Below are 10,722 nucleotides of genomic sequence, written 5' to 3' on the forward strand. Positions count from 1 at the left end.
CGCTCCCTCCTACACGCGGTGTCTCGTGATGCTCTTTCTTTCGAGGTTCCGATTAGGAGTATCCTAAATTGTGATGCAAAGAAGGAAAATGATGAACATAATGAACCAAAAACAATCACTGTTTATTAAGGTATAGATAAGTTTGAATTTGTAGAAGCTGAATTACAGGAGAAAATGAGAGAAGGAAACAACAATGATCCAAGTGACTTAATGGAGAAAATCAGCTCTCGCCAAGAACAAGAGAGTGCTTTTGGAGACAGTCCAAGCAGAGAGCTCACTTGACCAACTTCAGAAGGTAAAATTTTCTACCTTTTCAATATGAATATATTACTTGTTTGAAGTTGTTTTAGCTAAAACATTTACCAGGTCCAGCGTTGAATCATCAAAACCTCCCTGAATGTGAAGCGGAGACATTTACATTCTCAAAAGAAAAGGCCACCATGTTGTTTGAATCAGATAAAGAGGCTGATCCCTGTTACAATTATGTCAGAGATATTCTTGAGCTATCAGGTTTCCTACAAAGCAAATGCCTCCATTCATGGTACTCACCAGTCACCAGACCAACCATTGAACCCTTCATTGTTCAAGGAATTGGAGATATTGTTGCACCCAAGACTTGAACGTTCCTCCATTGATGAACTCGGAACCAAATGTGATGATGATCACAGGCTGGTTTTCGATCTAGTTAATGAAGCACTCGTTGAGATCAGTGAGAAGACATCTATTTATTTCCCGAAGCCCTTTAGCTGTCGCCTGTCGCATTAGTTTAATGTTTAAGGGAAACATTGTTCTCCGAGAGGTGTGGAGAAAAGTTAGTAGGAACCTGGCCTTCAAACCGGAATATGATCAGTCGTTGGATGATATTGTGGGTCGGGATTTGGAGAATGATGCTTGGATGATCTTTCAACCCCAAGCTGAATCTGTGGCACTTGAGCTTGAAGATTTGATTTTCGGTGAGATTTTAGATGTTCTTTGTTTGTAGATTTTTCTTACACTTCTCTTATCTCTATTTCTGTTATATATGAATCCATGTTCATAATAATAAACAAGATTGCATAACGCCAACACGGGTTGATTTAGTTGCTTATTCAAAGTCTCATTGGGAATCTCCCCTGGTCGGCTTATGCTTATGGTCACAACTATCAAACCATAACATTCTTACCCCAGATTTCCAATATCTGCACTTTATAACAAGTATAACTCAAAAGCAGTTTCATACTCCATAGCAATAACCAGCACCAGATGCCATAAGTCCTAAACGATCAAGCCAAGGAAGGCAACGCATGTTATCGATGATTATCAGAAACAATAAACAGCTACAAAGAGATACAATTACGGGGCATTAATTGCCCTACCTATACCTAGCTAGAGAGGAACGCACTGAAACCAAGTCCTGCTCGATTTGGGAGTGGATCCTCCCCAAACATTTGGTGATCAACAACTACAAGGAAAGCTTTGGTTAACTACTTTCTTTAATCACAACAGTCAACACGTCCAAATCACTTGCTATCGTTATCTGGTCATTATGGTTCAATAGAAATAGTGTTTATCATGATGGAATATGTAAGAATGTATATGGGGTTGTGGCTTCCATTAAAGCATATATGGAAGAATCAGAGAATTTGAATCATGCTACTTTTATTTCTCTACCAGTGATGGTGGCTAGATGGGAACCCCTAGTGGGTGATGCAGTGAAGGTTCATTTCGTTGCATCATTTCAAAGGAATCTTAATAAAGCAGTTACATGAATGTTAATAAGAAACGATGGAACCCAAAAAGGTAATGGTATTATTCTTGAGCTTTCGAGTTCGAGTAGTTATATATGTAAAATATGTATTTCTATTATCAATTGACTAAGAAAATTCTTTACAAATACTATTATGTAATAACTTTAGACTAATAAAAAGTAAGAAATGGTGAAGGAAAAATCATGGCGTTTAGTATGAAACTATTTGATCATCTACTCGATCAGGAACTGAAGCATGATTTTATGTTGGGGGATGAACTTTGAACTTATAAAATTATAGGGGACTAAAACAGATTTTCAATAAAAATACATAGAAAATGCCACACCCTAAGATAGGGGTCATATGTTAACCTTTTAAGTTTTGGTGTCGTTTGCTAAGTTCCCTAAAAGTTTAGGGACTTTTCCTTCGATTAACCCTAAATTTTTATATTCAAATAACCAATTCCTTTTCAATTTAATCCCCCGATTGCTGTAAATGTTTAGCTGCGTAAACCTCTCCCTCTCTTCATCGTTTTTTTATTTCCAAATCGTCATCGTCGGGTCGCCATGGAGTGCACCGTCGATGTCATTGTGTTGCCCTCATCGTTCTGGTTCAGTTAGACCTTATCTCGCCCCTGCGTTCGTCGTCGTTGGTGATCGAGGATGAAGTTTTCGGTTAAGGTTGCACTCATTTCCGCCTCATCTCTGGCGCTTTTATCCGCAAAATAACGTTGGTAAGTGATTGCTTATTCCCTCATTAAGAAATCTAGAAGTTTTCGTTTGAATCCATCCACCGGAAGGGCCTCCACACGGCACACGCATCATCACCGCGCGTGTGGGAGGATTTCAGCAGTTCAAATTGTTGATTTTTTTTACTCTCACGGAAGCTGCTCTCAACCTGGTGTTTGGGCAGCCTACTATCTTACCTCCCCCTTACCCCATTACATATGGGAATAAGGGTTAGCTAATTTTGAATTGCCCGTCCAGCTCAATTGGTAGAGCGCAAGGTTATTAACCTTGTGGTCATGGGATCGAGTCCCACGGTGGGTAATTCATAATTCTGACTGCCAGAGGTCTTTCACGGAAGCTGCTCTCAACCTGGCGTTGGGACAGCCTACTACCTTACCTCCCCCTCAACCTATTACATATGGGAATATGGTCAGCTATTTAAGAAATGACCATCCAGCTCAGTTGGTAGAGCACAAGGTTCTTAATATTGGGGTTGTGGGATCCCACGGAGGGCATTTCATAATTCAGAGGTCTCCTACGGAAGCTGCTCTCAACCTGACGTTGGGGCAGCCTACTATCCTACCTCCCCTTACCCCATTACATATGGGAATAAGGTTCAGCTAAAAATATCCTAACATTTTTCTATTTTAACCTTTTTTTTATGTCTCGAGTCTGTTTCCACAATCTATTTTGTTAAATTTTGACCCCGAAAGTCATGTTTTTTTAATGTTTTAGTACTTTAAAATATAGTTACGTTAAGTAAATTATGAAATTTATGATCTTACTCTATGATATTATATTTTGAAGGTGATCACGTGTCTCCGTACTATTCCACAGTAAGTTTGAATCACCTTTGTTCAGCTCAACTTGACTCCGTACGTTCGATTCAAGATACACATGAATGTTATTAACTGAATTACTAATTGATTTCATTTAATTAAGTATTATTTCAGTTCTTTTACAATAATATATTATCATTAGGTTTCCGTTCCGTAGGACTTAGTACTACTAATCGTGAGAAATGTGAAGCTTAGCCAGTATAGGTTTAGCTGGTATAGGTGTGTCCCTTGACCTGTTGATACATTTAATGTTTAATGATATTGTGTAGCATGATTCTCATTGGAACGCATACTTGTAACCTAATTATATTTATTTGTAATATGTCTGATTTCTTATTAATGTTGCATCACTATTAATTTATGTATTTGTGCATTTTTGTGGTTCTACACGGTATCCTCTACGGAGGGTATCATACTCATCCTAATTCTATATAGGATCCACTACGGAGACTTCATCCCCATCCTTATTCTACATGGGATTATATCTCAGTCCTGGTTCTGCATTGGATACTCTACGAAGAGCTTCATCCCTGTCCTGATTCTACATGAGATCATATCTCTATCATGATTCTACTTGGGATTATATCTCCATCTTGATTTGCATGGAATCCTCTACGGAGGGCAACATCCCCGTCATGTTTGTGATTTTTGATGAGTTCCTCCTTGGAGGTTAACTCAGACTCCTCTTTGGAGGGTTACGTCCTCATCTTGATTTATGTTTTCTGCTCTGGATCACTTTAGTGGTCTTAGGTTCCTTTCAACAGGTAATGTTTTCCATTCGTCTATGACGAGAGGTAAGATTGTGAGAAACTTTGTATGATTTTCTAGTGATAAATATCTAGTTTTATTGTTACTTGATTATTTTATTATTTTTATATCATGCCTGAAATATCACAATTATTATTTGAATTCAGAGGGCACACTAATCTTTGTTGTTCACTTTATTTCTGTTTATATTTTCATATTATCCAGATATGTAACCGACTTGGCTATCGGGGTAGTCTCAATTTCATACTACGTGAGGTTAATTTTTTCTTCCTTTCAATCTCTTTAAATTGATGCATGAGTTTAATTCTGATTTTTATTACTGGTAAATATTTTTCTTTAAAATAATTTATTAAACAAATTTTCATCTGTAAACCATTTCTGAGATCGATGTAGTTATCATGATTCAGTTGTAACTTCTAGGTCAGATTTAGGGGTTACAGAAAAAAATCTAAATTATAAGGTAATTTTAAAATTTCAGGGGCGAATACCCCACCCACCCTTTCTCAGTCCGTCCCTACACTCGATCCTGTTAAACAACGAAAGCTCATGCTTACGTGTAGGCTATATTGCTCACAGGATTCTAGAGAATAAATTCAATAAGTATTTTAGAGTATACTTTGAAAATAATTTTACATAAAATTAATTATATTTTTTTTAAATAATTTTTAAAAACAATTATATTTCTTATTAATTTAGAGTAAATATAAGATAGTGTATGTTTAAAAATAACTTTCAACATATATTGAAAGTTCACCCCTCTGACTGAACTACAAAAGAGAACAAGATCAATAGTAGATAATTTCAATCAAATGGAGCTTTTTTTTCTCGAATTATAGATGAATTTGTGATTTAAAATGACAATATGTTGTTAAATAAATAAAATATTGATAATTAAATTTAAATAATAATAGTTTTTATGAATCAAAATGAAATAAAAATATAGAATTAAACAAAGAAACTAATTAGATATGCAAACAATATATACAACAACGCACGTGATGTAAAGACTAATAAACTTTAAAATTCCATCATTTTAATAAGTTTTAGAATTTTTTATGTAAATTAATTTCTAATTTTAATTAGGTTTCATACCTATTAATCAAATCCCATTAAAGATTCAAGGGTAAATTACACTCTTGTTCATTGAATTTTACTCTCGCTCTCCTATTTCACTTACTGTACTTTCAATTGTTTCAATTTGCTAACTGAACTTTAGACATCGAACATTTTTAATAACTCAACCGTTTATTCAGTAACCGGATATTCACGTGATTTATTTTAATAATAAAACATGCCACTTATAATTAAAAAATAAAATAAAATAATAATTTATATTTATTTAGGTCTTAATATAGTCAAAATCCCTAACCATTACAAGGAAAAATAGATTGTCGAAGAATAAGATGGGCAGCCACTCTTTTCTACCTTTCTTCTTGTTCCCATTGAACCCATTTTCCATATCTAGAAATGACTTTAAAATATAAATCTTATGAAGAAAGCAATTTGGAAGACCCTGTAACACCCTCATTTTATTTAAATTTTGATTTAATCTTATTTAATTAATTTTGGAGTACCATTTTGAAAAATATTAAAATGTTAGGACAATTTTTGTATTCCCTAAAGTTTAGGGACTAATCCCCGAATTTCACCTTTTATTCCTACGAAGAAAATAAAACAAAGAGAGTAAGTTAGGTTGGCAGGCCTTCAACCCATGACGGCCATGCCTCTAACACTAGGATAGGTACTGTTCCAAATATATTTTAAACAAAATAATTGTTAAAGCTTTCCGGATGAGATTTTAAATCCGCAATTCCTATCCCAATTTGAGGAAAAATCCCTAAATAAAATAACCCTTAAAATCATTCTTTCAGCCCTGTCATCGTCGACCACCTAAATCGTTTGACTATCGTGCTTGTCACTGTCACTGTCGTTGTGCTCATCACCGACTCGTGATCAAAACCCCTCGAACCCGTCATTGAGTTTTATCATCGATCGTTGTGAATTGACGTTTGAAGCTTCATCGAAAATTGTAGATCGCCTTGAAGTTTCCTTGATGCCACGTCGATTTCGAGGCCCGGTGACCACACCACCACCGTGCTCCTTGAGATATTCCGAACAAAACCCAAGTGATTGTATCATTTCACCGCTGCTCCATCGTTCATTTGTCAAAGGTAAGTTGTCTGATTCTTTTTTTTTTCATTTGTTTTGTTTTTGTTATGGCTTGATTTTGAGTAAATATGGATTGATTATTGTGTTTGGATAAATCTCGGTCAATCGGCTGCCTGAAACCGCCCTCATCGCCTCTGCACGCGCTGTCACGTGCCTCTGTCACACGTGGGGTCGGCCATTTGATCGAAAATTTCATATTCAATCAAATCGAACTGGACTGAGTCAACTCGGATTGAACCGAGTAAACTCGAACCAGCCTAAGTCAACCCAAATTGGTTTGACTCGTTGACCTTGACCGAACCGTTAACTTTGACCTGATCATTGACCGTTGACCTGGTTGTTGACTTCGAATTTGACAGTTGACTTTGACTGAAGAGTCATAATTTATGTTTTTTGACGTCCTCAGTCTGAATCCAAAATTTATTGGGCCAAATTCGAACCCGGTAAGATTTTTTTTCAGCTTTTTATCTTTCAATTCGACTCATTTTCCCGATTAAGTTTCATTTTTGACGTAATTCATTTTTCTTTATATCCGAGATGTTATGGGACGTTGAATTCAAGTTCAAGGACGATCGAATGGACTTTAATTGGTCGACTGATGTAGCTCAAAAATCGAGGTAATACAGTATTGCCTTTTTGTATGTTTTATGGAACAAGTTAGTATTGGTTAATGTATGAATAATTAAAGACGGGTCGTATGTGTAAAGTTAATTATTCCAAAATTCAAATTAAATGCGATAAAAGGTAGTAAATTGAATAAGACTCATATAACTCGTTTAAGAAACTGAAAGGTTAATAATAGATAATTTCAAGATCAATTGATAAATTAATTAACTTCAGGACCCGTAAATTCGTATTAATTTCATTAAAGGTTAAATATTAAAAAAAATACATGGATAAGAAATTATAAAAACACCCCTGGGATGTAAAAAGACAACAATTGTCTTTAAAAGTGGAAATAACCCTAAAAAACTATACTTGACCCGGTAAAACCACTAATTCACCTATTAAGTGCTGGTTCTGTTTAGAAAAATCCAAAAAAATCGATTTTAACATCCAAGTTGGAAAAAGACTTAGAAATTCAATTATTGAATCATAGTTGTAAAAAGCGCGCCTAAAGCGCAAAAGTGCAGAGGCTCACTGAACGGGGCTTTTTCAACACTGAAGCGAGGCACGTAGCCTAGGCGCAGCGAGGCTCTGAGGCGCGAGGCTCAGTCGAGGCACAATTAACGTGCGATGTGAGCTTGAAACCTTGTAATTACAACTGAACAATCGATGCTTCTTATCAATTCTTCAAGCGATCGTCAAACACAACGCTAATCCACGGTCAAGATCGAACAACACCGATGGCAAAGAAAATGAATTAGGGAAAAGGGGATTCTTCGATATAAATTAAGGGGGAAATTCTAAAAGAAAAAGAAGAAGAAGAGCTTGAGAATCTGAATTTGGTGGTTTTTTGTAATCTTCCTTTTGGGTTGTGTTTCTCGTACAAAAAAAAACCGCGACGCGAGCTGAACACGGAGAGAACCATGAGGCTTTTTATTTTCAAAAACTTTCACCCCAAGTGAAAAGAAGAAGAAGAGACCCCCATAAACGATGATTCCTTAATTACTTTTTAACTTTAATTTGAATTAATTTAAGTTTAAACACACAAATATTCCTCTAAATTTTTTAACATTTCTTTTACATTTTCTTCTTTCTACGCGTCTATCAATGTTGACTTTAGTTTGTTTTATTTATTTATTTAATAGTTCCTTTATAAAATTATTTATTCTTCTAGTATGTGAAATATAATTGAGCATTAAAGCAGCATTATAATTTAGTCTATGTAAAATATAATCAAGCGTTAAAGCAGCGTTATAATAATCGTGATGTCGTTGATCCAATCTCTTTGGATGACATTGATGAAAGTAACGAATGGTTGCTTGGTAGAATGGATGAGGATGAAGAAGAAAATGAATATTATGTGTTTAATGATGACGATTTGACATGGAAGGATGTTGGTATAGCTTCCGGAGCTTATGAGCGTGACCATAATACTAGAAGAAAGAATATTGCTAGTTCAAGCTCGAAAGGAAAGGAAAAAGCTAAACCCTCCTTGTAGATGAAGATGATGAAGTTGTTATGCAGAGGAGAGTAACATTGAAGAATAAGACATTGGGGATTGTGAGACGGATGAGGAGGAAGATGATGACATACCACTTCACGATGATGATGAGAATGAGTTTGATGTTTGATGATTATTATCAGTGACTTTATTTGATGTTTTGTTTATGCATGTTGGATGTTTTTGTTAAACTTAGTACTTGATTATGCTTGTTGATAGCTTTTATGATGGTAGGTTAGTATTTTGAGTTTGAGAATGAACTCTATTGAAGCCTAATATTGGGTATATATGATATTTGAGTTTGATTGCATTAATATATATATATGTATTACAATTTTTTGAATATCATGCGCCTCGCCTTCGTGAATCCCGCGCCTTTCATGCGCCTCAAGGCTCCAGGACACTTTGCGCCTCGATGCGCCTTGAGCCTTTGATAACTTTGTCTTGAATAACACCTGGAATGATTTACTGAAAGTAATGTCTATGAAAAAATTGAACAATTTAACTGAAATACCCTTGAAATGTAAAAGGGACATGAATCTCCCTTGACAATGAAAATGACCTAGGAATTCATTCTTGACTTGCTAGAACTACGGATTCATTTGTTCAGTTCATGATTTGAAATAAAAACCCTAATAATTAATTCCTAACTTCGAGATCGCAACATATATGGATATTCTGATTCCAAAATAAATATCTGAATACCAATTTATTAGAAGTAATGTACGGATTTGAATTGACTAAAATAATCAAATTACTAAGGAATTCTGAAATAACTATAATAACCCCAAGTACTAAAATGAACCAACTACCCTTATGACCTGGATTAAGAAAATGTTTGTAGAAAAGTTATGAAAGTACCAATGAAGCTTTAAATGTTGCAACGTCCCTAAGGATTTTTGGAGTACAACCTAAGTATATAAGCCATTCTTGTGACTATTACAATATTGGAAATGGATACCACCTTAATACAAGTATGTCTCCTCAAATCAGGTTCAATGATGGTTTGTGAAGATGGTCCGTTCAAGTATCGGTAGCAAAAGATGAATAGTCGTGAAGCGTTTCTGTATAAATAATTGGTATATATCACGCTATTGAACTCTAATTCGTTTGATGGGATTTAAAAGTCTAATGAATCATTAAAGAATATGGAATGATGCAAATTTACCATTTTATCCTCATTAGTCCAATTGTCAAAATTCCCCTCGATAATAAAATGACTAAAATACCCCTGATAGTCTGAGTAATGGAATCATTAATGGTGTATCTGAATCTTAATAATTATGATATAAGGTTCATGAATACTTTTCTTATACACATGAAATCCTAAATGGTTCTGAAGTATCAATTTCTGAATATTTGATTAGATTCGTTAGTAATCAAACCCTTTCAGTATGAATCTCATTTATGAAATCTGATCAACTTGTAGAAGTTTGTGTTTCCCTTCCTAATAATTACTCTGGAAAGATATATGAATACTCTAGTGTGTTCCTTATGAACATAAATGTTTTCTGTGATTTTAAAAGTATGACTCTGATATTTGAAATAAAAACATGATTTTTGTTCTCTTTTTTCTAATATATGATTTCTGATCTTTGGATTCTGATCTTTTTTTTTTCGATACAAGATACATCTCGCCTCTGATTCTGATTTTATTGAAATTGTCTCAACTATTTTACTAAGGTACTTCTAGGATGTGATATAAAGTTCTGCAGGTTCAGTCCCGATCAAGTTGGTAAATCCTTATGGACCTAAGACAATCCTTGGGTGGGCTCATAGGCCCAATGGGCCTAGTGGTAAGACCTTATAGACCCTAATTAGGGTGGCTTCTTTACTTTGTGCTTAGGTAAGTCCTTTTGGACCTGAGGAACTCCCCTTAGGTGGCTCATACGCTTCGTCTTGGGTAAGTCATTATAGACCCAAGGTGTTCTCATAGGTTGGCTTCTACGCCCAATGGGCCTAGGGTAAGTCCTTATGGATGCAGTTCTAGGAAATTGTATATGGAGTGTTTGGGTGGAGGGTATCACTTTATTTTTAAAAATTTGTTTAACTAAATAAACTACTATTTTTCGTTTTGTTGGAACATACTAGACTCCTCATTTTCATTTCTTGAATTTGTCTCTCTAAATGCTTCTTCCAAACTATAAGTTTCTTGACGTTTACCTGGAGAATTAATTAGTGAAACCTCAACTCATCACTATAACCTATTTATACCTGGATAGCTAAGAGAATCTTCATGGTGCACCATATATATGTTGTCCTTTAGCATCATCTAGTAGTTTATGTATTACTGAGTCTTCCCAAAGCTCACTCTGTTACTTATCGTTTCAATTTAAAGAATGGATCGTGTACAGTTATCGACATCAGTGATGGGAGTTCCTCTG

General features: G+C 35.1%; 1 non-coding gene across 1 annotated transcript; it reads left to right on the forward strand.

Moving 5' to 3' along the window:
• Positions 1-2,703: 2,703 nt before the first annotated feature.
• On the forward strand, positions 2,704-2,776 carry TRNAN-AUU. Its single transcript has one exon. It is a non-coding gene; the product is annotated as a tRNA-Asn (tRNA).
• Positions 2,777-10,722: the final 7,946 nt, after the last annotated feature.

This window comes from Hibiscus syriacus, unplaced genomic scaffold (genome assembly GCF_006381635.1).
Source record: "Hibiscus syriacus cultivar Baekdansim isolate YM2019G1 unplaced genomic scaffold, ASM638163v2 tig00112737_pilon, whole genome shotgun sequence".
In the NCBI taxonomy this organism is placed as follows: Eukaryota; Viridiplantae; Streptophyta; class Magnoliopsida; order Malvales; family Malvaceae; genus Hibiscus; species Hibiscus syriacus.